The sequence below is a fragment of the Hippopotamus amphibius genome, chromosome 15 (genome assembly GCF_030028045.1).
Source record: "Hippopotamus amphibius kiboko isolate mHipAmp2 chromosome 15, mHipAmp2.hap2, whole genome shotgun sequence".
In the NCBI taxonomy this organism is placed as follows: domain Eukaryota; kingdom Metazoa; phylum Chordata; class Mammalia; order Artiodactyla; family Hippopotamidae; genus Hippopotamus; species Hippopotamus amphibius.
This window is the reverse complement of record NC_080200.1, coordinates 57,911,447-57,936,738: the sequence shown is the minus strand read 5'-3', so window position 1 is coordinate 57,936,738 and position 25,292 is coordinate 57,911,447. Positions and strand designations below refer to the sequence as shown.

Here is a 25,292-nt window from a genome sequence, read left to right as displayed (position 1 = left end):
CAGACAACCGGGGTACCCACTTCAAAAGGGCTGTGATGGAGACTGAATAAAGTAATTTCATCATATTAAATAAGATAAAATAAGTATGTGAAGTGCTTAGTATGATGGTATACAGTAAATTGTGACACAGATGTTAGCTTTTATTATTATTTTACTCAGAAATTGTAAGGGAGCTGAAGTTCTGCGTGAACATTAGAATTTGAGTGTTGTGTACCAAACAAGGGAGTAGATTTTTCCCATTAATTCTCAAAATTAAACTGAAAAATGCTTATGCTTCATAGTGAAACCATAAACCCAAGTCAAAATCATCTACTTGTTGTTGGTTTTTCCATGTTCTAACCAATATCCATGTTCTTCTCAGCTTCCTGGGCACACAGCTAAACTACATTTCCCAGTCTTCTCTGCATTTAGGTGGGATCATGTGACCAGTTTTGGCCAATGAAGTGTGGGAGAAGTAACAAATGTGAAATCAAGTCAGTAGAATGTGGGCGAAGTAATGAAGCCAGTGAAACATGGGAATGTGGGAGAAGGTCTGGTCCCTAAGAACTCCCGAGCAAACAAACCTCTTTTCTCACCTGCCAGTTGGATGCCGAAAATCAGTGAACTCAGAACATGCCCTAGAACACGGCACAACTATTATATAGAAGGATGTCCACGTGGAGCACAGCCACCTTATTGATCAAAAGGTACCAAAAGGAAAGAAACTTTTAACAGCCTAAGAGACAGATGTCAGTATTTCTTCCTCAGGGAGTTATCAGACTCTAATCCATGATTTTTCCTCCCCACAGGCGTGACTATAACATACTTTAGTAACAGTAACAGCTAATACTTTTACCATGTGTCGTTGTTCTAAGTGCTTTCCATACATTATCTCTTTTAATTCTCTCCACCATCCTATGAGCCAGGTATTTTTTTCAGACAAGGAAAATGAACACAAAGCGTTCAGTAACTTACCTAAGGTATCTGGCCAACGTAAGCTGAGGAACTGGGGTGCAAACCACAGTCTAGCCCTAGAGCTGGCATTCTCAACCACTAGACTATATTGCCTTTTAAATGTAAATGCATACACATAACGCACACATCTTTGGGATTATTCGCCTGCGTGTTACATAGGGTCCAGACACAGTTGAGAAGAAGGCTGGTTATCGATAAAGGAGGTCCAAAGCAACCTTTCATAGCCCACCCCACTTCCTCTGTTAAGTGGGTATCTCTCCATTCCTTTGGCTTCCTGCGGCTCCTAATTTAAGGATCCTGTCTGGGTACATTCAATACATTCTTAGTCTTTGTTTTATCTCTCCTTATATCAAAACTGTTCTGTCTTAAATCCTATTTTTCTTGGGGTCCTGATCATTGAGAGTTAATCACTCAGCAATTTGATACATTACATCAGGTTCCCCTCTCAGATTCTCTGTTATTTCAACAGAGATTTGGACAGACAATGCCATACTCTGGAAAGATAATTTAATTTCTGACAGTTTCCAACATCTCCGGGTAGGTACAGGAGCCACATTTGCTTGGAGAAAGGGGAGCCTTTGGCACACCTCAGATCACATCACGTGGGCACCTACTCTAGCACGGGATAAAGCACAGTAACTACAGACAAACTGTAAGACACGTCCCCTCATTTCTAGGCTGTGGCTGCAGCACCCTGTTTCAAGCACTGTCTCTATTTTATGCCGGTTAGAAAAAGGAACCACGGTAAGCCCACCACTCACTTGGACATGAAGCTGTACATGACAGATCGTCTTGGATACCACCCAATGATATCCTCTATCATAAAAACAAGTTTGTCTTTAGTGTAATGCAAATCTTTGGGCACATCCCAAAATAAAACCATTGATAACATGCTCTCTAGTGAGGATCCCATTATGTGGCACATTTACTTGTGAAAATGTTTCATGGTTTAGACTCTAGCCATGCTACAGGAAAATATCAGCTTACCAAAATAAGGCATTGTGTCCAAATCAGAGGTAAAAGAACAAGCTAGCAAATGACTCTGTCCAAGTCAAATGTTCCTATTTTTAAGGTCTGAATTACTCAGGGGAATTCCTTATGGGGCAATGACTCAGAAGAAGCAATTTCAAAGCCTGAACCTCTACCACAGTCTTAGTTAACTGATGACTTTTTTGTATATTATAATGAAGAGGAATTACAGAATCCAGAAGAACTAGTCAAACATTCACTACTACCCTATGAAATATGTTTTCTAATATCTTTTCACCAGCCCTTTACAGAGGAGGAAACAGGCTGAGACAAGTAAAGTGACTTAATCAAGGTCGTACCAGCAGCGAGTGGCAAAGCCTGTACTTGAACTCAGGTGAATTCATCAGTATTTTCAACCACTACCATACTGTATATAACCGGAAACACTTCTTTTGATATACAGATGCTTTCTGTTCTCCTTCCTCATCTTGGTGGTCAGATTTCTAGAAATAACCCAATCAAACAATCAAAAGCTGAACATACTATACAGTTAGGAGTCAGCGTCTATCAGAAAATATCAGAGTTCTACAAATAACACAGCCTCTCTCTAAGACGTAAGAAGAAAAGTGCCAAATTTCTACTTTAAAATAAACTACCAAATGCTTAGGAAAAAATGCATTTGGGCAAGTTGCCTATCCTTGTGCAGCAAATCAACAGGAATGCTTGATATATGACCTAGAATTCACTTCAGCCAGACTAATGCTACCCAAATATTACACATTAGGCGGGTCTTAAGAATCAGTCTTCAGAAACTTCTCTGGTGGCGCAGTGGTTAAGAATTCACCTGCCAATGCAGGGAATATGGGTTTGATCCCTGGTCTGGGAAGATCCCACATGCTGTGGAGCAACTAAGCCCATGTGCCACAACTACTGAGCCTGCGCTCTAAAGTCCCACAAGCCACAACTACGGAGCCCATGTGCCACAACTACTGAAACCCGAGCACCTAGAGCCCGTGCTCTGCAACAAGAGAAGCCACCACACTGAGAAGCCCGCTCACCACAACAAAGAGTAGCGCCAGCTCACCACAACTAGAAAAAGCCTGCGTGCAGCAACAAAGACCCAACACAGCCAAAAATAAATAAATTTAAAAAAAAATCAGTTTTTGAACTGCCTTCCCTCAAAAGAAATCAAATCAAATAAAAAGAGTTATTAGACATGTCCTGTGTTTTAGGCAAGGGAACAGAGGCAAATATAAGCCATTTCCCCATCCTAAGATCTATAAAAGATGTAGTACATGAGTCGATTCTGTGTCTTCATCAGAGTTTGTCACCTCTCTTCTAACCGACTAACAGTTTCAGCCAAGAAAATATCCACCTAGCCTCTAAAATGATCCTCTGCAATATTAGAACCATGTTCTGTAAGTTGGGGGAATTATCAATGCTCGATTTCTTATCCTGGTTTTGCAATTTTTGGACTGGGGGGAAGAAGCCACCCATCTATTCGTTATCTGTAAGATGGATGGAGGGATGAATTAATGACAGGAAAGAACAGTGCTTTAAGCTGAAAAGCACCTCATTAAATGATACCCTAAAATCACCGTGACAGACTAAAGACATACTTAAGGATAACCACAAAGCAGGTTTTTAAAAAACGGGTGTAGTAAGCAAGATTGTTAGGCAGAAGGCTTCTTGGGTATTTGAGGCTGCCCTTCAAAACAATCCTCTTTTGTGCCTGGGCTCTTGGGCAAGTGTGTTTTCCTAATGCAGGGCCCTAACAAGCGGAGAATACATTATTTGTGGCCAGGCCGCCGCCCCCCCCACACTGGTGCTCCCTCGCCCCTTACACACACCCACACAAGCAGAACACCTGAAGGTGGGGATGGCACCCTGTGCTGAGTGAAGAGGCCAAATCAAACACACGCCAGGGCCTGGGGGAAGGGGCCGGAAAGATCCTCCCTGGTGACTTGGGATGTTTACATGTTGTGGGCTGGGGAGGGTGAGTGTGTGTGTTGGAGATGGGGATGTTGAGTATGAAGCTTTGGGCATAAAAAGCAACATTTCTAATTTAGAAAAATAGTTGGGTCATAACTGAAAGATTACAGCAACAGCAAACACAAACACCTCGGCAAAGAGAAAAGCCCAAGGTCATAAGTCTGTTTTCCCAAGGTGCCTTCCTCCCAAGCACTGCCCAGGAAGGCCAGCCCTGGAGTTGGTCCTGTCTGTGAAGCACTGAATGGGATTCCTGCTTTCTGCCACATCTAGCCTGGGGCCTGGCATTCAGAAGGTTTGCCTGGGACTTGTCTGCTTTTAGCACTGAGAGTCTTGGATCCCCGGAAACCCCTCAGTCCTGGGCAGACTGGGCCAGTTGGTCATTGTAAAGGTATCTCATGTTCTTGGTAAGCCTTCATGGAGAGGTGGTTCAATTGTCCTTTCTTTCTTTTTCTCTTGTTAAGGACACACTTTTAGACTGTCAACTATAAATTGGCACTAGCCATGGGCACTTGCCATCTGCCTCTACTACAAAGATTAAATTACACGTGCTGCTGCAGCTGCTGACCTTCCACATCCCCTGAAGGGAATTCAGGGTGGAGACCAGGAATGAGGCACTCTGTGCTTTGGAGGATGGGAGGAACAGGTCTTCAGATAGTTAGATGTTTTCAGGAGCTGATTTTATGAGCCCAACCCTTGCATCTCCTCATATCTAGAAAAGCACTAAATCCCTACATGGTGACGTCTGCTCCTCGTGACTAGCAGAAACCCCCTACAGAAATATGTGTTTGATTGCATGCACTTTTCCTTCACCAAGATTACATAGATACTAATCCCCCCCCTGCCTCTTTGCAACAGTTTCTCAGAGCTATCTGGGATGCTGTCTCCCGGGCTGCAGTCCTCACAAATAAACTCAACTTTCACATTGTGCATTTTTTTTAGTCGACGAGATAAAGCGACTTTTTTGATCAACAGAATATAATTCGAGGGAAACTATAATTTTGAATATTCCCAGTGCTGGGGCACATATAAGGTGACACATCCAAACACATCTAAAGCTGTTTTAAGTCATATAAGGCAATCTCTCATGTATTATTTTTTTTTACATTAAGATATACTATTTATAGCATGATTGCTGGTGCATTTAAAAGCAATAATCTTTCAATTCAAATTTGCACAAAGTTTTACAACTTTTATAACCCTCAGAAGCCCCTGAGCTGGGCTGCAGCGTCCCCTGTGGAACTCTGCCTCTAGGCGGGCGAGATGGTTAATCCCAGATATCCAGTCTCCCCTGGCTGGTACCTGACCCCACCCCTTCTCCACCATCCTTCCTGAAATGCCAGCTTCCCACACTAGCTTGCTTCCCTCACACTCTCAAGGCAGAGTGGGCAGGGAAAGGCTGAGAATGCAAGGAAGGGCCCCAGCAAGGAAGGACTGCAGGGTTTCCTCCTTCTGCCAGACCAAGACTTGCCCCTTGTTGCAGCAAACCCCCTGGGGCCACTTCATCAGGCCTTGTGATTGCCTCTACAGGGTCCTGCGTGACCCCAGGTTGCCTGCCTAATGGCATCCTTTTACTCACTTTACTGCTTTGGGATTCTGGACACACAGCGTGAGGCTGTCTGTGTTTTGTTGTTGATTATTTGCTGATTTTGAAAAAGTCATAGGACCCCATTTCTTTCAATGGATGTTTAAATATATGCTAATCATTTGCAAAGGTCAGGTATCTGGAAAAAAAAATCTTTGAAAATGATTTTGCTGTAGTTAAGCCAGCTTTGCCCAAACTTACTTGATCACTGGGTCCAATTTTCACCAAAGTCTTCTTATTATCCTGCAGTATATTCTGGGAAATTTACTCAACTAAGGTATTCTCGGAACTGAAAACAAGCAGTATCTTTTCCTCAACTAGCATATTAATCTTGCTAATTCTGGAAAAGCAGTTACCAAATTATAGAGTATTTCCCATAGATTAATCTTTTTCATCACCAAGTTAAATTAAGAAAGATAAGGAAGAGAGACAAATTTTAAGGAATAAAGATTAATCATTTATGAAAGATGTTCTGCTTTTAAAACTTAACCTAAATTTTGAGGGAAAAAAATTCTTGCCCAGTGAAATACCCGATTCTCCCCCAGTATTTCTCAAGAGCTCCTAACGCCAACAGTGCACAGTTCTACTCAAAATTACACTGAAATTTCCTGGCAGCCTCCTACCAAGAAAAGCAATTTTTAGATCAATAACTTCCAAATACAAGTTTTAAAAAATATTTTCTGGTCTGAAAATCATATGAAGATATTAGTCTTTAAGCAGTTACCTTTCCAAAACAGAATGCAACTCAAAAACTAAAAACGTAACAAAAAGTATTTTCAAGTTATTAAAAGGTTGCTGTCACAGACATAAATTTTATTGTCTCAGAAATTCTGACAGCTTTCCATGTGTAAATAAATATTATTTCCACTATTATGCTTTGTTATAAGATCCCAAAATAGTTGCAATGAGAGAAAAAATACTTACAGATTATAAACAAGCGGTATCCTTTCCAAAAAAAAAAATTCAATAACCAAAGTCAATGATCCAACTGCTAGTTAATGGTTCTAGGAGTTACACAGAGGGGAAAACGTCAAAATAAACAGATTACATTTAGTAAATAAGCAGATTTATAGAACTGTTCAAGTCATCTAGAAAACACAGCATGAGAATTAAAAACAAATTCTAATAGGTTTATTTAAAACTGCTTCAAGAGGAATCAGAGGAGGTAAGTTTTCTACAAGGCTCAAGTAAGTTTTAATTACTATTCACCTTTTAGTCTTCTAATTCTAAAATGGGACTAAGGATATCTATCCCACCGTGAAAACAATGAAAAAGTAGGGAGAATATGACTACTGAGATACTGGGAAATGCATCAACACCTGGTCTTTCTGAAAAGGAGATATTTAACTAGTTTATAAAAATTACTTCGAACTACCTTCAAACTGACAATTAAAACATACCTAGTTACAACCGAGTAAGTGTGCAGCCGAAGACAATCTCTGGTGCTGAGTATGTTCTCAATTTCTTGATGTAATCACACAGTTGCTTTGGCGGGCCCCAAGCTCGGCCAACTTGATTCTTATTCCCTGTGTCTCAGATGGAGCAGTCAGGCAGCAAACAACCACAGCGAGGTCAGTGGCTTTCCTCCACTTATGCTAAGGCTCTCAATAGATCACACGTCCCCAAGGCAGGTGAATACTCATTCCATTCTTAAATCAGATGGTAGCCATACATTTTGGAAGTTCTACCAGAGGAGACTGCAAAGAAGAATTGACTTGACACGCTCATTAAAAATGAGGGGTCTGTCTTGATATCTTGATACCCCTCCCTATAGAGCTCAGGCCTTGGGTGGGGATGGGGGGGGTTCATTCACTGACAAGGGTGTTAGCTATTCATGGTAACTGGTAACAGACTGGCCAAAGCTCTCACCTACTAAAAACAAACAAGCAAACAAAGAAAAACTGCACAACATAAAAGCTGTGAGTCGAGTTTATTCCGTGTCTTACTGAGGACTAGAGCCCAGGAGACAGCCTCTCAGAGAGCTCTGAGATACTGCCCTGTTGAGGTGTGTGTGTGTCTGGGGGGGAGGTCAGTATATACAAGATTTTGGTGGAGGGGGCACGTCCAGTCAAGCACACATCTCTGTAGAAGGTTGCCACTAGTCGTGAGGAGCACGTCTCTGCTAATGATTTTAGTGCTTTTCTAGGTAAGAGAAGATGCAAGAAACTGGGTTGCTCAAATTCTCCTGAAACTATCTAACTCTCTGAAGCCTTGTTCTGCCAGTTTTTCCCACAGCATGGTGCCTCGTTCCCAGTCTCCACCCTGAATTCCTTTCGGGTGTGTTGGCGGTCAGTGATTAATGAGCTAATTCCTGCAGAGCTGGATGGCAAGCGACATTCTTTAGTTGGCACCTGTATAGCGTGTTGGGCTGTTAGCACTACAGGTTTCCCCTGCTATCCAAAAGCAGAGCGTGCCTATGAAAGCTTTCCTAAGGTGCAAAGTGAAGATGCAATTACTTTAGGACATCTTACTAATGGATGCATGAAATAAGTCGAGATAAAGCACAGATGTTCACAGACACAGCTATGGCAGCTTGATGCTGAGATGCTGAGTCTGGATCCCAGGGAAGGAGCTTGGAGGCGCTCCTCTCCCTGCTCTGGGTGTGAGTTGCCTCTATAACGGTTCGCAAAGAAACGAATGCTGAGTGCTATTTTGCTTTTTGCCTTTATTCCTAAATTTGAAAATCCTCTTCGGATTTCTTTCAGTTCGCAAAAACGTACTAATGGAGGTCTCTGGTAAAAGCTAAGCGGCGCAAAGCAAACTTTAGAAAAGTGGGGGAAACCTGTACCCATCCTTGTAACCCCTTATAACCTCTTTCCCTGGCCTGGGTGTAGGGTCTTAGGGTTGATTCCCAAGGCTATGGGAGTAAAAAAAAAAGGGTGGGAGTCACATTAAGCCTTCAGGACTAAAAAGGCTGCTGCACAACCTTAAAAGCAAACGATGATATTCACCAGAGACCTTAGAAAATAGCCAAGGCGCTACCTTTGTGGACTGGCCTATGGTGGGCCCCAGGGAGATGAGCCTGGCTGACCTGCGGCCCGCCCAGCTCATGGGATTCTGCAAGAGTCGGACCTGGTGCAATTCCTTTGTTCACATAGCAGAAATCTTTATGTGCAAAGGGACTGTCAGGGGCTCTACCATCCTCCAACAACGCGCTCCCTTCTCGGTAACACACCACCTCGGACCTGGCAGCAGGAAGGAATTAGGAAACCAAACATCATCCCTGTGGAGCTTGCGTGGGGGCCATGCTGACACGCATGCGTTGTGCAACGATCTGGCTTAAGTTCAGAGCGTGGTTCCCCTTCCATTCGTAAGCATCTTTAAAGCATGCAGATGACTATGGTGATTTTACAGAGAATTTTAAAGTACAAGGCAAGGAGGACGGAGGACGTGTTAGAGAACACGAGCCCTGCCCCTGGCCTGCGGGCACGGAGGAGAGCGCTGCCGTCTGACCCCGGACGCGTTATCTGCCATCGTCAACGTCAATTTCCCCGTCTGTAAAACGCAGATCATCACAGGAGCCACAACAGGGGGAAAACCCCATTTAAAGTACTCAGTTTTTGCATGGTCTAGAGCAATAAGTGCTCCATAAACGGCGATGGACATTATTATTGCTGCTGTTCAGGAGAGCCAAGGCGAGCTGCTCACAGAGTCAGGGAGAAAAGGGTGGTGTTGGGGGAAACCCACATGCACTGATGATTGACTAGGAAACTTCTTGAGACTCTTAAATAAAAGTTAAGATCTATTGTGTGGTCTTGGGCAAGTCACTTATGCTCTCTGTGCCTTATTTCCTCCTTTGGAGAAAGAGAATCCTAACAGTCACTGCTTGGTCGGGTTATTTAGCAGATTAATGGATTAACATACATAAAGCACTTAGAGCCATTACCTGGAACAGAGTCAGGGCTGTTTAACCTTTCCTTATTATTACCATCATTAAGACAAAGCAAAGCGCTGTTCTCAAATAAGTCAGCCAAGGGAGAGAAGAAAAGGTTATTTATTTCACTAACATTTATGAATCAAGCAGGTTGGATCATGACTCCTAATACTAGTACAACTAATTTTTATGGTGATATCCTTACAAAGTGTTTTTTTTTTTTTTTTTGAGTTATAATTCTGGATTTGGACAGAGATGGTTACATTTTAAAGTCCTTCCATAAATATTCTTAATTCTGTTGAGACTGAGACATATTGCTAAAAGAGATGAACGTGTGCCTCTAGTTAGTCATGCAAATAATTTGTCTCTTGGAAGAGTCTGTCCCGTTGCAAGAGGAAAACTTAGGAACACCTGACTGTGCCCACGGCCAGCTCTGTGCATGTTGAAATGTTGCTCAGCATCACTGACATTGAAAACCACAAGTACAACTGGGCTGTTAATCCTTCTGATAGGTGTGCTGGTGATACAAAGCAGCATGGTACCTACCCTGTATCCTACAAGGCATCTATCTCATCCTGCTCCCCATCACTTAATTTCAAGCTATGGGAAGATCCAGAGACACCAATACAGTGTTACTATGAGTTTTGGGCTTGTGAGACTCTAGCAGATGCTCCTGCTGGCTGCAAATTACTTTTCCTGTTTGTCTTTCTGCTTAACCAGGCACTCTCTGTCTCCCAACAGAATCACGCTCAGGAGGTTATCCTGTCTACCTTCAGAAAACTACCAATATCATTTACTCTGGGGCCATGCTCTTCCTCTGTTCAAGCCTGGAATTACAAAACCCTGGAGGAGCCACTCCCCTGCCTGGGGTGACAGAGGGAGAGGAGACAGGAGGGGAAAAGCTCCAACACAAACAACTGGTCCCCGAGGGGCTGTTTGCTTAATTCCACTGGGATTGTGTTCTTTGGCAGACGCTTCTTTGCACACTTTCTGATAAAGGGAAGTTTAGAAGCAGTTTATTTTTTCAATAAATCACTTAATGAGCATAACAAAACAGTCCACAGAGTGAAATTTTTCTGCCAAGGTATACAAGCTGCAGGTGTGCACAGGCAAAAACCCATCCAAATCCTTCCCAGCCCCTAAGATGTGCCTATATTGGCCACGAAACAGAATCACTATCCACGTGAAGAAAAAGAACATCAAGCGCCTGAGCGCTGGGGACGCCGGTGTTTGCTAATAATAACGTGAGAGTCTCTTTGAACAATAAGGCAAGCTATTCAGAAATATCTCAGCAAAGTCCCTTAAAGTGATTTTGATCTAGTCACCCCAATGGATCTTTACTTCATTTTTCACAAATTGAGCCTAGTCTCCTGCTAGTTTAACACGGGAAACAGTCTAGAAAGTAAAGCAAGAGATGTATAAGTGATCACCACAGAGACCATAGCATCCAACGTTTTTACTTCCTGACTTGCATCCTTAAGTTTAAACCTAAGTGAGAAGTAGTGAAGACAGGTAAAAAGAATGCTAACGTAGGGAAGTAAAACTTTATAACCTGAAAGCACGCAGGCGCACACACACTCACATGTGGTTTTGTCCTACCGGCTGACTTGGTCTTCTTAAAGAATATCATACCAGTGTCTTCTGTCAAGCTTAAGCATCTAGCCTCAACTCTTAGAATTTTATCAGTTAAGAACAAAAAACAGAGAGGGTCTTACTTTTTTTCCCCTTTTTCAAATCTTTAGTTTAAAAAAAGGGCTTTTGTTTGGTTCTGTCTTCAAGACTGGCTAGATATTGATCAGTCTCCAAACTCCTGTTACCTTCACGCTGAAATCAAGACTAGAAAATGCCAAGCCCTAGATTCTCCTTTTCTGGATAACAGAATGAAAATCCTAAGGACAGTCACCTTTTGGCTTTTCATTCTCAGTATTCTAACTTCATACCATAAATAAGATACTTTACGCATGTCATAGATGTCTGTGGGACCCAGCGTTTATTTTGACCTGTGAAGATAGAATATTAGTCATCAGAGGTAGGAACTCCCGGTCCTGTCAAGTACCATGTAACCAATCACGTTGAACCAGAGAAAATGACCAGTGTCTGACTCTTTTGTGACCTGACATAATAAATGTCCAGGCTGGCCTCATCCAAGACATTTAGCCATGCGCCTCTGTAACTGTCCCAGAAACCTTCTGAGAATAACAAGAGATAAATGCGGTGTTCTTAAATGTCTTAAAGGGGCGAGGGGAGGTTCTTCCCACACAAGCGATGGATGGTAACATTTTGTTTTCATCCTGACCACACCTCACACCTCCTATGAACAGTTTGCTCCTGAAGCCATCCCAACACTCTTTTAAATTCTCAACAAATGGAGCATCTGGCCAAAGCAAGGAATTCCCCCAACACTTTTTAATAATAGTTAGTGTTTCCCCTTTTTGTATCCTAGTTATGGCTCAGAGATTTTAAAGAAGGAACATTATTCCAGCAGAGTATATGTGTCCACCATTTTCTATGTTGTGCTATGACAAAAATATTAAGAACCACATTAAGAAAGGTGTTTCTGCTACAGTTTTCTAGGAGGAAGGGGACTGTTAAACTTGAAAAAAATTACAAACATGGATTATTTTCTTCTGGATTCAGAGCTGAACCAAATTTTGATTTTTTAAAACTTGGTCTTTATCATGTTAAATTTGAAATCAAACAATCTATTTATAAGGTTAATTGCTCTGTGAATTTTCTTGATTTGTGACAGTTACTCTTTTTTTCATTACATTTCATTTCTTCTTAAATTAATTAAAAAAATGGCTTTATTGCAGTATATTTAACGTGTATTTAAGGTGTTCAATTTGATATTTTGACCTACATATATGCCAGCGAAGCCATCACCACTATCAAAATGACGCAAACGTTTGCTTACCCTTCTTTTTTCTAAATTGAGATTATAATTGACATATAACATTGTATTAGTTTTAGGTGTAAAACATAATTTGATATATGTGTATATTGTGAGATGGTCACCACCATAAGTTTAGTTAACATCCATCACCACACAGTTACCACCTTTTTTCTTGTGATAAGAACTTTTTTGTTTGGTTGTTTTGTTTGTTTTTTGTTTTTTATTTTTTAAATTTTATTGAAATATAGTTGATTTACAATGTTGTGTTAGTTTCTACTATTCAGCAAAGTGATTCAGTTATACATACATATATCTATCTATCTATATATATACCTTCTTTCTCATGTTCTTTTCCATTATGGTTTATCACAGGATATTGAATATAGTTCCCTCTGCTATACAGTAGGACTTTTGTTATTTATCCATTCTATATATGATAGTTTACAACTGGTGGTAAGAACTTTTAAGATCTATTCTGTTAGCAATACTCCAACATACAGTACAGTATTATTAACTACAGTGTCACAGTTATTCTAATGGTTGGTTTAGTTGCCAGCTGTAAGCAAAGGTAGATGCTTTTGAATTGGCTGTAGAAGATAGCTTCTGGAAAAGACAAATTATTTGATGTAGTAAGTACTGCATTTTCAGATTTGCTTCCAAATTCTGCTGATCTGTTAGAGCTCCTTCTGGCTCTCTAATGATGCCCAGGCAGCCTCACTCAGGGTCTGTCCAAAAGGAGAAGGTTTGGACACCTAAAGACAGCCAACGTGCATCCCAGAAGGTGACTCCAAGGGCATCTATGAAACAGAAGATGAATGGAAAACAGGGAAGTTCCCACAGAGTGAAGCCTCAGTAAGGGAAACCACAGCTGCTCCAAATCAGTGCAACTTTTGGTTTTCTATAACTTGACAGGTTAATACCTTATCACAATTTTTTTCTTCACCCTACAGCATGTCTGGAACTGTCCTAAAAGTTTCAAGAGGCAATGTATATGACTAACATGCATAAGGGTACTAATTGTCACTACTGCTTTCTACCTTCGTTAGGTAGAACTGGGCAAACAAGATGTTTAGAGGGAAAAAGAGCTAACACAAATTTTTGTTAAAAAACAAAAGGAAAGGGGCCTCTTCAATCTGGACAAACGAGGGATCCAAGGGAAAATAAAGCATAAAATAAGTGATAATTTTTTTCTTTCTTAAAATTTATTTTTTTATTTTTTTTTACAAGATTTATTTTATTATTTATTTATTTATTTAATTTTTGGCTGCATTGGGTCTTTGTTGCTAGGCGCGGGCTTTCTCTAGTTTCAGCAAGCGAGGGCTACTCTTCACTGTGGTACACGGGCTTTTCATTGCGGTGTCTTCTCTTGTTGCGGAGCATGGGTTTCAGTAGTTGTGGCACACAGGCTCAGTAGTTGTGGCTCTTGGGCTTTAGAGCGCAGGCTCAGTAGTTGTGGTGCACAGGCTTAGTTGCTCCGAGGCATGTGGGATCTTCCCCACCCAGGGATCAAACCGTGTCTCCTGCATTGGCAGGTAGATCTTAACCACTGCGCCACCAGGGAAGCCCCAAAATTTATTTTTTAATTGTGGGAAAATATACATAATATAAAATTGACCATTGTAGCCATTTTTAGGGTATGAAGTTTGGTGGCATGAAGTACATTCACACTATTGTACAAGCATAACCACCATGCATCTCCAGAACTCTCTTCACCTTGCAAAGCTGAAACCCTGTACTCCAGACACTAACTCCCCATCCCCTCCTCTCAGCCCCTGGCAACCACCATTCGCCTTCTGTCTCTGTGAACCTGGCCACTCTAGGTATCTCATGAGTGGAGTCACACAGTATTTGTCTTTTTGTGACTGGCTTCTTTCACTTTGAGTGATGTCTTCAAAGTTCACCCATGTTCTCACATGTGATAACTGAGTTTTTCCCAAATCCTACAATTCCAGAATTAGGTGTCAATTCTGAAGTTCTAGGGAGCTGGTTGGTTTTTTTTTTTTTTTTTTTTTCTTTTTTAAGAAAAACTAAATGGACTAATGCTTTACAAGGGATAATAACATTGAGCAATTTCTACCCCCAGAAGACAGTAAAAGGCTAACTAGATAAATGCTTTCACTAAAATCAGATGAATTCCTGGGTAACGTGCACAGAAGGCTAGGTATTCTGAGGAGAGTTAGAACATCATTTCAATCTGCTCTGTTTAAGGTAGACATGGTAAAAATAGTTGGTGTCCTCTATAACACTGATCTCACCTGAGAGCCGTCTGAGGCTGGGGGGTGCGCTGTGGTTTCTTATCCGCAGGATGGCCTTGCCAAACAATCTCCCACCTGCCAGGGCTGGAAACTACGAGTGTGTTTCAGGCAGGAGTGAACCACGTTGAAAGCTCAGCTCACAGGCAGATCTGAAAGCCAAGGACAGAGACCACCTCTGACCAAGCAACACCCCCAAAGGGCCTGGCCTGCTGGGTCCACGCCAGTCCAGCAGCACCTTCTGGAGCCCCGGGGCCAGCTGGTCATTCAGGCTTGGGCAGCGTGGTTCAGCCTAGAGGACACAGGTGGGTGAGCCCTGCCTAGTTCTTCCCTGGGGACCAGTTCTGTCTCACTCCACACAGATGTGGGGAAACGAAACTGAGTTGACCATCTGTGTGGCCTGTCAAGCCTCTAGTTTGCAGTATCCTGAGAAGACACTCAGCTGAGCTTCTTGGGCTGGACTCTGATCAGATGGCATTGGCAGGCATGGGGAGTGGGAACTCTCTTCTGTCTCACCCAAGCCCCTCCATTCACTAAGCGCTCATGAGCCGTGAGCAGTCATGTCACCCTTGGATGGTGCTTTTCTATCCCTTTTCCTCTCAGTAATAGAGCCTAGAGCAAAATGTTCTGGACACGCAAGGCAGAACACATGAAGATGCCTAGAGAGAAAACCTGTCCTCCCCATCATCGCCTCTGTTTCCACCGTGGGTCCACTGCAGGACAGCAAAATCTTGGAGAGCTTCACCGTAAGTGGGGTGCTGAGCTGTGACCAGAGCCCTGGGGTGATTAGAACATCCCAAGGTTGAAACTGCCTGCCCCGTGGTGGTGGGAGCCTGTCTCCTGGGCCATTCAGCTCCCCAGCCAACGAGCCCCCTGGTTCTCAGTTCTCTGTAACACACTGGACCCCAACAGATGGGAACCTCTACCAAAGAGTATGGGGCTTGGCCAAAAAAGAAAAAAAAAAGAGCCCACCTCCTATTGGCAGAAGAGGTGAAGCAGACCACCCTGAAGCCAGAGCGAGTTGCCAGGCCCTGGTCCGAAGCCTGAGCCTGAGGAGGCAGCAGATGGGAGGAAACTCAGGTGGAACGGTGGGTTCTTCTACGTCTGTGATGTACCCTGGCTCCTGCCATAAGCTCGGGGTTGGGGAGGATACCGGCTTTCAGCAAAGGAAGACTCTGCAAGAGAAGCGGTAAGGAGAACCTTCCAGGGTTAATGAAATCCCAACTTCCAAACTGACTGCCAGGCAGCACCACACACACAGCGCACATGTGTTTTGCACACTCAGGTAAGTAAATATACCTGAGATCTATTTCAGACAATTGAATGTGTCCTTTTCGTAATGGGCGCGATGCTTCTCTTTTTCCTGTGAATCCACGAAGCGGGGGTGAAGGGGGAAGAAGGGGGTGTTCTTGCATCATCCCTGAGATTCTGACCTGCAGTCAAGTTCACGTTCACAGTAGAGCAAATGAGTCCTTTGGCTGCAGAGCAGAACAACTTTATCCGCCAGGCTGTGGGATTTGTCTTCCTTTGCCTCGTGCCTTCCTTCCTCTGAGTTCGAGTATAACCTAAAGCCTTTTTAAAGTTTGTAATATCCCCAAGGCTGGCAGTCTTGGGACAACGCTGATATCTTATGTTTCCTCCCGTAGCCCATTCTTCCTCTGCACAATAAGCAAACAGGTTCACTTACTTCCTAAAGGCACAATGTGTTTCACGTGCCAAGTTTCCGTGACCTTACTTTTGGCCTAATATGTTTCTTGCTACATGTACTCGTTCAGCGTTTCTGCCTAACCTCCTATCAGCTCAAAAGCAGCAGTCAAACTTTAATTTAGAAAAGGTCCTTAACCTAAAGAAAGACATTAATGCTATTTTGATCGCAACTGTAACCTTCTAACTCTTTAGGTGTGCCCTCACTTTGGTGAATTTTCACTGCTACTATTTAGATTTTATTAAGGTGTTGTAGCTATAACTCAGAGATCTGGGGACACAGAGCAAGTCAACGATAACTTTATATTTTCCGTATTTCCAATTGCACATGGGAGCCAGGCCACCTGGACTCAGATGAGCCCCGTGCACTGTCTGTAACATCTCGCTTCACAGTGTCACAGGAAGGCCCCGCAGATTCAGGATGTGTTTATCGGCACACTCTCCACACTTTAAGGATTTTTCCTGTCTGCTCTGAGTCTGAGAGTTATTTCTGTCTTTCTTGGCCCCCTGCCCCCCGCCTCTGCTTTGTGTATAACAAGTTCTTTGTCTGGGTCCAAGAATTCTGGTGCTTCCAGGACTGTCTTCCAGGGAGGATTGGAGCCATGGGGTGGGTATCCATTTTCTACTTAAAAATGTTTCCCTCGGGGGAGAAATTACTTACCAACCTATCATATTATCAACGTCTTCCTGCTCCTCTATTCCTGCTTAGCTAAGCATGCAAGGGGAAACAGCTCTTTCTTTACCAGGGAACTTTCAGAGTCGACTTTAATGAGATATCTGATCATTTAACATCCAGATTAATGGTGGTGACAGAAACATGCTTGCCAATAAATCCTCCACTTCGTTATTTTGGCAAAGAACAAAAACGAGTATTGTTTTACCTGTTTATCTAATTAGTGAATCAGGTGAAAGTCTACTTCAGGTGAACAAATGAGTCCGGAGCTGTCTTTCTTCTCTCTATCCTGCACCTGAAGCCATCACCCTGAGGTTTAAAGGCTTCACTGCAGGCAGAAGAAAATAGGGTGCTTTTTGTTTTTTTCACTTTCCTGGTTCCATCAAGAAGGGACACGGGCAAGGAAAGAAGATAGTATAAAGGAATCAAACAAAACCGGTGTGCATGTGTTTAGGGGTTGGTGTCCAGGAAGAGCTATCTCAGGAGCTTCTTTAGGACCTGCTGCTTTTACCACATACGGTCATAAACTTACAGGGTCTTCTGAACCCCCCACACGAAGAGTTGGGTTGACAATGACCTGAGAGAAAGATACTCTGGGTCCAGCCCTAGTAGAAGCAACACAGGGTTGCTGAAGTTCCCCTTGGATTGGAATTGACTCCACTAGGGAGCCAGTCAGAGCCTAATCTGACTGTCCCCACACCGGGCTCTGTGGGTTACCTTTAATGTCCTACAACAGTGGTCAATGAACAAAGGTGCAAGGGGACTCAGGGTACGTCTGACCAGCGAGGTGCCAGAGATAACAGATGAATCACCCTAGTGCTGCAAACCGGCCACAGAAAAATCTCCTCGTGGGCGTTTCACCATCTAAGAGGTCCTAGTAAAAGTCTTATCTTGACACAGCCAAATTCTAACCTCGTGAGTATCTTTTGGTAAATAATGTTCAAAGCACCGGGTCAAACTGCTAGGATGTGGTAATGATGTTTAACGTTTGAAGGCTGTTACCAAAGTGTCTAAGACGACTATTTCCATGAGTCAAGGGTTGAAGAAGGCACTCCTATCATTTACATGCATTTAGTGTAACAGTCAGTGGAATTTGGACTGTGATAAGAAGCGGGCAAGATTTATTTAATAACCATTTTTAAGTGCTTTTTAGTCACTCAGCTTGGCAGAGGATTTCTTTTCAACTATTCCGCACGCAGGCAACAGAATGGTAATTCAAGATTAAATGATGTTGCCATAGCTAAGCAACTGATTTCTGTTTCTTGGGCTGTTTCTATGGAAGATTTAGTGTACATCGCCCAGCACAACTCCTATGAGAGAGAACACACACATCTCACACATCGTGACCTGGACTAAGAATGAACATCAAGTTCAGAGCTTTGCAAATTGTGGTCTTGCAGGTTGTCTTACAAAATGAAGGGCTCTTTGTCAAAAGCAGTGCGTTGCTCTTAGGGACAAGAATGGGGGCCAAGAAACCACTAAAGGCGAAGTGTTAGGTGATGACCAAAACCTTTATTATTTTCATTGAAACTGGTGGGGGAGGTAAGAGCAGGCACCTCAAAATGAGTGATTACGTGGCCAGTAAAGAAAACAGAGATCGCTGAGGGGAGAGTGAGCTGTTGTTCCTGGTTTATGAAATGAAATCTTTGCTGTGGAGGTTGCTCTGTGGTGCTCTGGATAACCGCTGTGTATGAGGATGCCCTGACTGCGGAAAAAAGGAAGGTACCCGTCATCCTGTGGGACCAGCGGGCTTCAGCCAAGAGAAGCAGCAAGCTCACAGCGTGGCTAAGTGAACAAAAGGGTCGTAATCAAGAAGGATGGTGTATATCAAGGGCTTCATCTGTGAAGCTGCTCTGCACAGGGCTGATGCTTTTGTCTCAGCAGTCCTCTGGGACTGCTGGGGCCATGTCGGCCTAGGACAATCTACTGCTCAGGCTGCCAGACATGTGGGTTGGCAGAGGCAGAGGCCATTCATCCTGTGCCTGCAGACAAGGGCCCCGCCTTTCAACAAGCTTAGGATAGAGAGGAAGGGAGGACCTTGTGCTTCCAAATAACCATGGCTTGTTAGAAGACTCCCATGAAAAACTACAAGTGAAAATTCAATAAGGATTTTTCAGTTTCCTTAAGTTTTACACTCTGTTCTATGATGATGAGACTCTCCAAATGTCACGATTGTACCTTCCTGTGACAAAGCAGTAGTAATTACTAGGAAGAGGATGACGTCTTATTATGAGGAAAGGTAAGGTATAAATTATTTTTAATGATCTGTTGAAAGAAAAAGAATGATTTATCTCCCTCCATCCTCCCCCTCATCTCATTCCCCTCCTCACCAAAACAAAGCGAGCAAACAAAACACAAAAAAGCGAACAAACAAAAACACATGTCAGAGGAGATAAAAGAAAAATGCTTTCAGGCCTAGGAGCTGTCCACCCTTAAAAAGGACAATAGCATCTATGAGTATATAAAACGGTTATTTCTACCTTTTGGGAAATGTAGAAACATAAAACATGCAGACTAGAGGAGCAGACAGTCACTCAGAGATTAAGTGTCCTGTGTTCTCATCCAGTCTAGGTTGCAGGCTTTATTTTCAAAGCCTCACCATCAGCTTTATACCAAATCCATGCTTTGCTTTCTGAAGTCTTTTTTCTTTTCCTTTTTTCAAAATTGACTCCATCCCATCAAAAAGAAAATCTAGCTTATTTCAAACAATCTGTAAAGATTTTACATATGCTAAGGGAAACCTCAAACAACAGAAAACGATCAAAATGTTGCTGAGGTGACGTACTCAATGATTTAATAACCTCAAAAGGGAAATAAATGCAAACAAGTACATATCACGGTTCTGGATTAAGGAGGACAGGGTTTAGTTTACCAAACAGCGTTGTGTTTTAAAAACATATCACTCTTATTTCCACTGTTTTCCTCTTGGACTCACTCGCACCTCAACCTTAGTTGCTAAGGAACTGGCATATTCTGGAGATCAGATTTCTTCTTTATAAAGTTGTTACAGCAGGTAAGTCCCCAATGCATTTTCTCTCTCACCTTCTCATTTGAATTTTGGGGAGAGAAAGCAGTCTACTTCTTTTCGTGACCATATTTTCTCCCTTTGTGTAATGGTAAATGCTGTAACACAATCAGAATCCCTACAGCCAAGCACTTTCCCCTCTTACAATGTTAAATATAGAGAGATGGCTTATAAACTATGATTGCTAAACTTTATGTGTCTAGAAATTCTTGCAGGTTATTAGGCTATATGTTGGATATATAGAGGGAAGGAAGGCAGGCCTAACAGCAGTAGTGTTTGGTAGCTATCAGATTCCTATTACTTCAGTGTTATTCTGTTCGGATCTCATGCGACATACCATGTCATATAATGTTGCCACAGCTCTGACATATAATATAGTACATTCAAAGCATTTTGGTTTGGCCACAGCCCACTCTGATGACCCAAAGTGCAAAGTGCAGAATGCTCTTTACTAGGAGACAACAGCTAACAATGCTGTTCTTCTCATCCGGGTCTACTCAGTCTAATTCCAGCCATGGTTGTGCAGGGTGATTCCTTTGTCCTGGATGAAGATACCTGTCAATCAAACAAGATTGCCGTGCACTAAGATTCTGCTTTAGTGGTCACTGGCCTATGTGCCCCTAAAGAGAAGCTGGTCTCTGTGGACTCTCAGGACTGAGACCTGAGTGGACGGGGAGTGGACGGGGGTCTCTCTGGCACCCTCTACCACCTCCCTGGGACAATGTGCCCTACACGGTTAAGACCATCTCTGCAGGGACTTCCCTGGTGGTGCAGTGGTTAAGAATTTGCCTGCCAATGCAGGGGACATGGGTTTGAGCCCTGGTCCGGGAAGATCCCACCTGCTTTGGAACAACTAAGCCTGTGAGACACAACTACTGAGCCTGTACTCTAGAGCCCATGAGCCACACTACTGAGCCTATGCACTGCAACTACTGAAGCCTGCACGCCTGGAACCCGTGCTCCGCAACAAGAGAAGCCACCACACTGAGAAGCCCGCACACTGCAACAAAGAACAGCCCTGGCTCTCTGCAACTAGAGAAAGCCTGCACACAGCAACAAAGATCCAACGCAGCCAAAAATAAATAAATAAATACATATTTTTAAAAAGACCATCTCTACATTGGGGGCATCTCAGTGGTCGCAAATCACCCCCACTCTTTTTCCCCTTGAGTGAAATCACCTCTCATAAAAGGCATTGTTTTGCATGTTTTCTTTCACCAGAAAATGATTTCTCACCCAAATACAAGAATAACTTTTTTTCTAGGTAGTCCATCTCCCTGGTATCTACATTGCAACTGGCTGATGAACCTGAGGAATATAAAGTCCTTGGCACTAGTAATCCCTCCAGATTCCACATCGGAGAGGAGCTTCTTCCTGGCTGGGTGGGGAGGGAGGCCACACACCCTGAGCTAAACCAGCACGGGGTATTGTGCTTAGGAAGAAATCGAACAGACTCAGTCAGTTGTCCCTCCATTTAGAGGGACAGATGTGCTTCAGCTGATAGAAGGCGGGGAACATCTGCACTAACCCTGAGCAAATTGCGTTTGTCACGTGGCTTATATCTTCAGGCACAGGGTCACTTCACTCAGTGATTTCACTCAAGCCCTTGTGAGGCTCCGTCTGTGCCGAGTGCCGCAGGAAGGGGAGCCCAGGAGGCAGGCACAGCAGGGGGCATCACGCACCAGCCCTGCCCTCAGGGGTTCTTGGCGGGGGTGGCGGGGGTGAGGAGACAGGTGTGTACCTGTGGAGACACTGTGGGCTGTGGATGGAGATGGACAAGGTCTGGAGGGCAGAACAGCCTGGAGCCTCCAGGAAGGGGGAACAAAGGCCACTCTCTCTGTCTCTCTGGAGCCGGCTGCCGTGAAAAGGCAAGAAACTCAGCACAGCGGAAACCAGGGGAACCTAATCTGAAATTAATGAAGGCTTGGAAGAAGAAAAAAAATCTTGAAGAAAAGATACCTGATTTATGAAAAGGTGCTGAAAAACAAGGAAACTGCAAAGTCTGCTGGAAGGCACGGCCAATGAGAGCTCACAGGAGTGGTTTTTTTTCACCTGATGATTAGATTTGAAGAAAGTCATGCTCTGCAGCATAGATAAGAAGGAATCAAGCCGCTCACATTCAGAGGATGGAGGGAGGGCGGGGCAGGGAGAAACCGCAGGTGGTTTGGGGAAGGCACGCCACACGCTACGATGCTGAGCCATGAATAAATATGAGGATGGAATTCCAGGAGGACCCAGGCGGAGCCTGCAACTGACTGCTAAGCCTGTGCTGTGACCCCATCTCCGTGCTGAAAGGGAAGCACTCCTCCTCTTCCTGGGGACAGAGCAGACCCTCACACAGGAGGGGGAGGAGGCTCAGGTCAGGGAGACACGCAGGGAAGGAAGGCTGTCCTCCGGCTGTGGTCCTCTGACCGAGCACAGATCATGGGCTCTCAGGGGCTCCCCGCAATCTGTGCCAATTTCTGTTAACTCCAAGACTGGAGTCCATACTCCTCCGTGCTCAAGAGGTGCCCTGCGAAGGCGCACCATCCAGGGCACGGAAGGAAGATGGAGCTCACCTTGGAGAGGGGGATGTGGGCTGTGGGGCCAGCAGGCTCTCACATCCAGGCTCATCTTGCATAGACATGCGCTGCTGGTGGTCTCACTCTCCTCCGGCAGGGTTACCCTCTGTGCCCGTGGATCGTGGAACAACTACTACATTCAGTGAGAACACAGTTTACAAACCGCAAAGTGCTCTACAAATGTGAAGTGTGCCCCAGGCATTTTGTTGCATTAAACTGGAGTCCCCCTACAACTGAGTTCCCTTGCCGAGTTGATGATTAATCTCTCTATCCAAAAGTTTACTCCCTTTCTTGTCCCCTCTGACCTCAATCCCTTTCTTGTCCCCTCCAACCTCACTTCTGGGCTAACTGAACCGTAATCAACCAGAGTCAGGTGACTACAACTGCCGTTGTTAACATCGTCAATGCACTGTGATTGCTATGATAGGGATAATCATTAACACACAGACTCAGGTTGTTTCTCCAGCGCTAACAGACCTCCAGGTCATGGACCACCTGCACACCGGGGACATCCTGAGCCCCTGAAACCACGATGAAGAAGTGTCACACGAGGATGATTAATCCCAGCTTCTTTGCTCTTCCCCTTTAAAAACACCCCCAACTCGTAGACCAAGTGGGAGTGGATCCGAGGCTCGTCTTGCATGCCCTTGCCTGATACCCTGCAATAAACCCTTACTTTGCTGCAAACACCTGCTCTCAGAGTTCAGCTTTCTGCATCTCGGGCACACCAGCCCTTGCTCAGTTACAGCATCCTGAAAGAAGACTGTCCACTTCTGCTGAGTTCAAAGAAAAAACTGGGTTAAATATTTGTCTTCCACCCTCTTAATTTAAGGCATTTGTATTAATACTGGCTGACTCTTAAAAAAAAGAAAGAAAGAAATGTATTTGGATACTATGTATATCAATATATAGATAGATATATTTAATATATACATGTTTAGAGGTATTCTTTCTACAATATGGATATGGTCCAATTACACAAGATATTTCCACTTCTGCAAATTCTCACCCCAGTTCTGGGTTTCCTAGTAGCATATTGGGTTCTTACTATTAAATGTGCATTTTGACAATTTTTCAAGACGATACCAAGATATCAATGGAATGAAGGCACAGGTAAGCCTACATCAATAGATAAAGGCAGGTGTTTTAAAATTTTATTCTTACTAGAACACTTAGTGATAACACACTTAAGATTAGAATTTGAATGCCACTTACGGACTAACTGGAGAAAAAGTAACATGATACAGAAATGGCGGGGCCCTTGGAAATTAGCTAGGCACCTTAGACATGATGGGGTCACAATGAATTACAGGGCAGGGAGCATGGATTTTAAAGTCCAGGTAGCTTCTGATGGTGACCAGCAGCACAAGTATTTCTCTAGCCGTAAAGACATTAGAGTTGTTTTGCATGTGAAAACACTTAAAACTGCCTTCTGCGTCGAACTAGCTGGGGACAGCTCACCACCAGGGTCTTTAGATGATGTTGGGTTACAGGCAACGGTTTCCCATGCAAAAGGCTGAAGCATATGACCTTCCTCTTATCCCCATCACCACCCCCACCTCCCGGCTGTCATGGGTCCTGGAGCCAGCGGGAAGCAGGGGTCCCACCGCAGCCTGCAGGGGTGTCCGGCCTCACATCCCTCTGTTCCTCGGACACCCACAGGCCACCCAGGAGTATCCGCCCCAGTCCCACCTGTTCATTCCACCCCAGGGATCTGTTTCACATCCACCCATCTCTCTTCCAAGTCTTGTCAAGTCATCCTCCTAGGACTGTGCGATCCTCCCATTTGTGAATTCTCAAATGACCACAATTGCAGCAACAAGGCACGTAGACAGAGAAGTCACTTTGATTTTAAACTCCGCTGTCTCGAAGGCCCGTGGCGCCCACCTCCTCCCCTCCCAACTGCCAGTACCTCCCCGACGTTGTTATTAAGCCAACTGTTTGTAAAGTTAAGACAAATAATATTTTTCAACATTACTGCTTTTTCCAATGACTACTATTCTCACAGCATGGTTTTCTACTCCTCCTCGCTGCAAATGGATAATATTTTAATAACATGAGGGGGTGATGTAAATTTGGTCGCGTGGCCTGGAAACCTAACTGCAATTTATAATATTATTTATACAGCAAAATGTATTCTTAATGAATTTTATGAATTACAACCAGGCTGTAAGCTGTAGACAGCACCAAAATACAAACACACAAATGAACATAAAACCATAAAAAGAACCCCTTTAAGCTTGGTCCACTCCCTGCTGTTTACACAGTAAACATTTCATATACAGAGAGATGGCGCAAAACCAAGGAGCCTCACCAAAGTTAATTTCAGATGGGCTCTCGCGGCTGTCACCAGGCACCTGGTCTGTTAGATTACTCTTAGCACACGATGATGCTGCAGATAAACTTGCTTCCCCCAAAGTCCTAATGTATTCCGATGCCAGACATTCAGAAGTATTTTGAATTTTCCAATCACTATTTCCTTAAGGTAAATGGCTGAGAATGGGCTGTATTATAATAAAACATTTTCAAATCTTGAAGGAAAAAATGAATATTCATAGTATTTTCATAGTTAGGTAAAAATGCAAAGAGCTCCCATTAAAGATAATGTAATGCAGTTGCCCCTGCAGGAGGAAGGGAAGAAGAGAGAGAAACAGAGCAGCAGTCCTACCCGGATACTAAGTATTTATCGCCCTTCTCGCTGTTATGCATAATTTGTATTCTCTCTCAGGCAAGCAGCTTAAAACATTTCACTAAATCTATTAACGAATTAACATGACCGAAGTGGAACGCGTTCTCTTCACTTCAAACCAGCT

At 43.6% G+C, this 25,292-nt stretch overlaps 1 protein-coding gene across 6 annotated transcripts in view; it reads right to left on the bottom strand.

Moving 5' to 3' along the window:
• ANKH (ANKH inorganic pyrophosphate transport regulator) overlaps positions 1–25,292 on the bottom strand; it is a 136,688-nt gene that overhangs the window by 97,088 nt on the left and 14,308 nt on the right. The window lies entirely within an intron of this gene.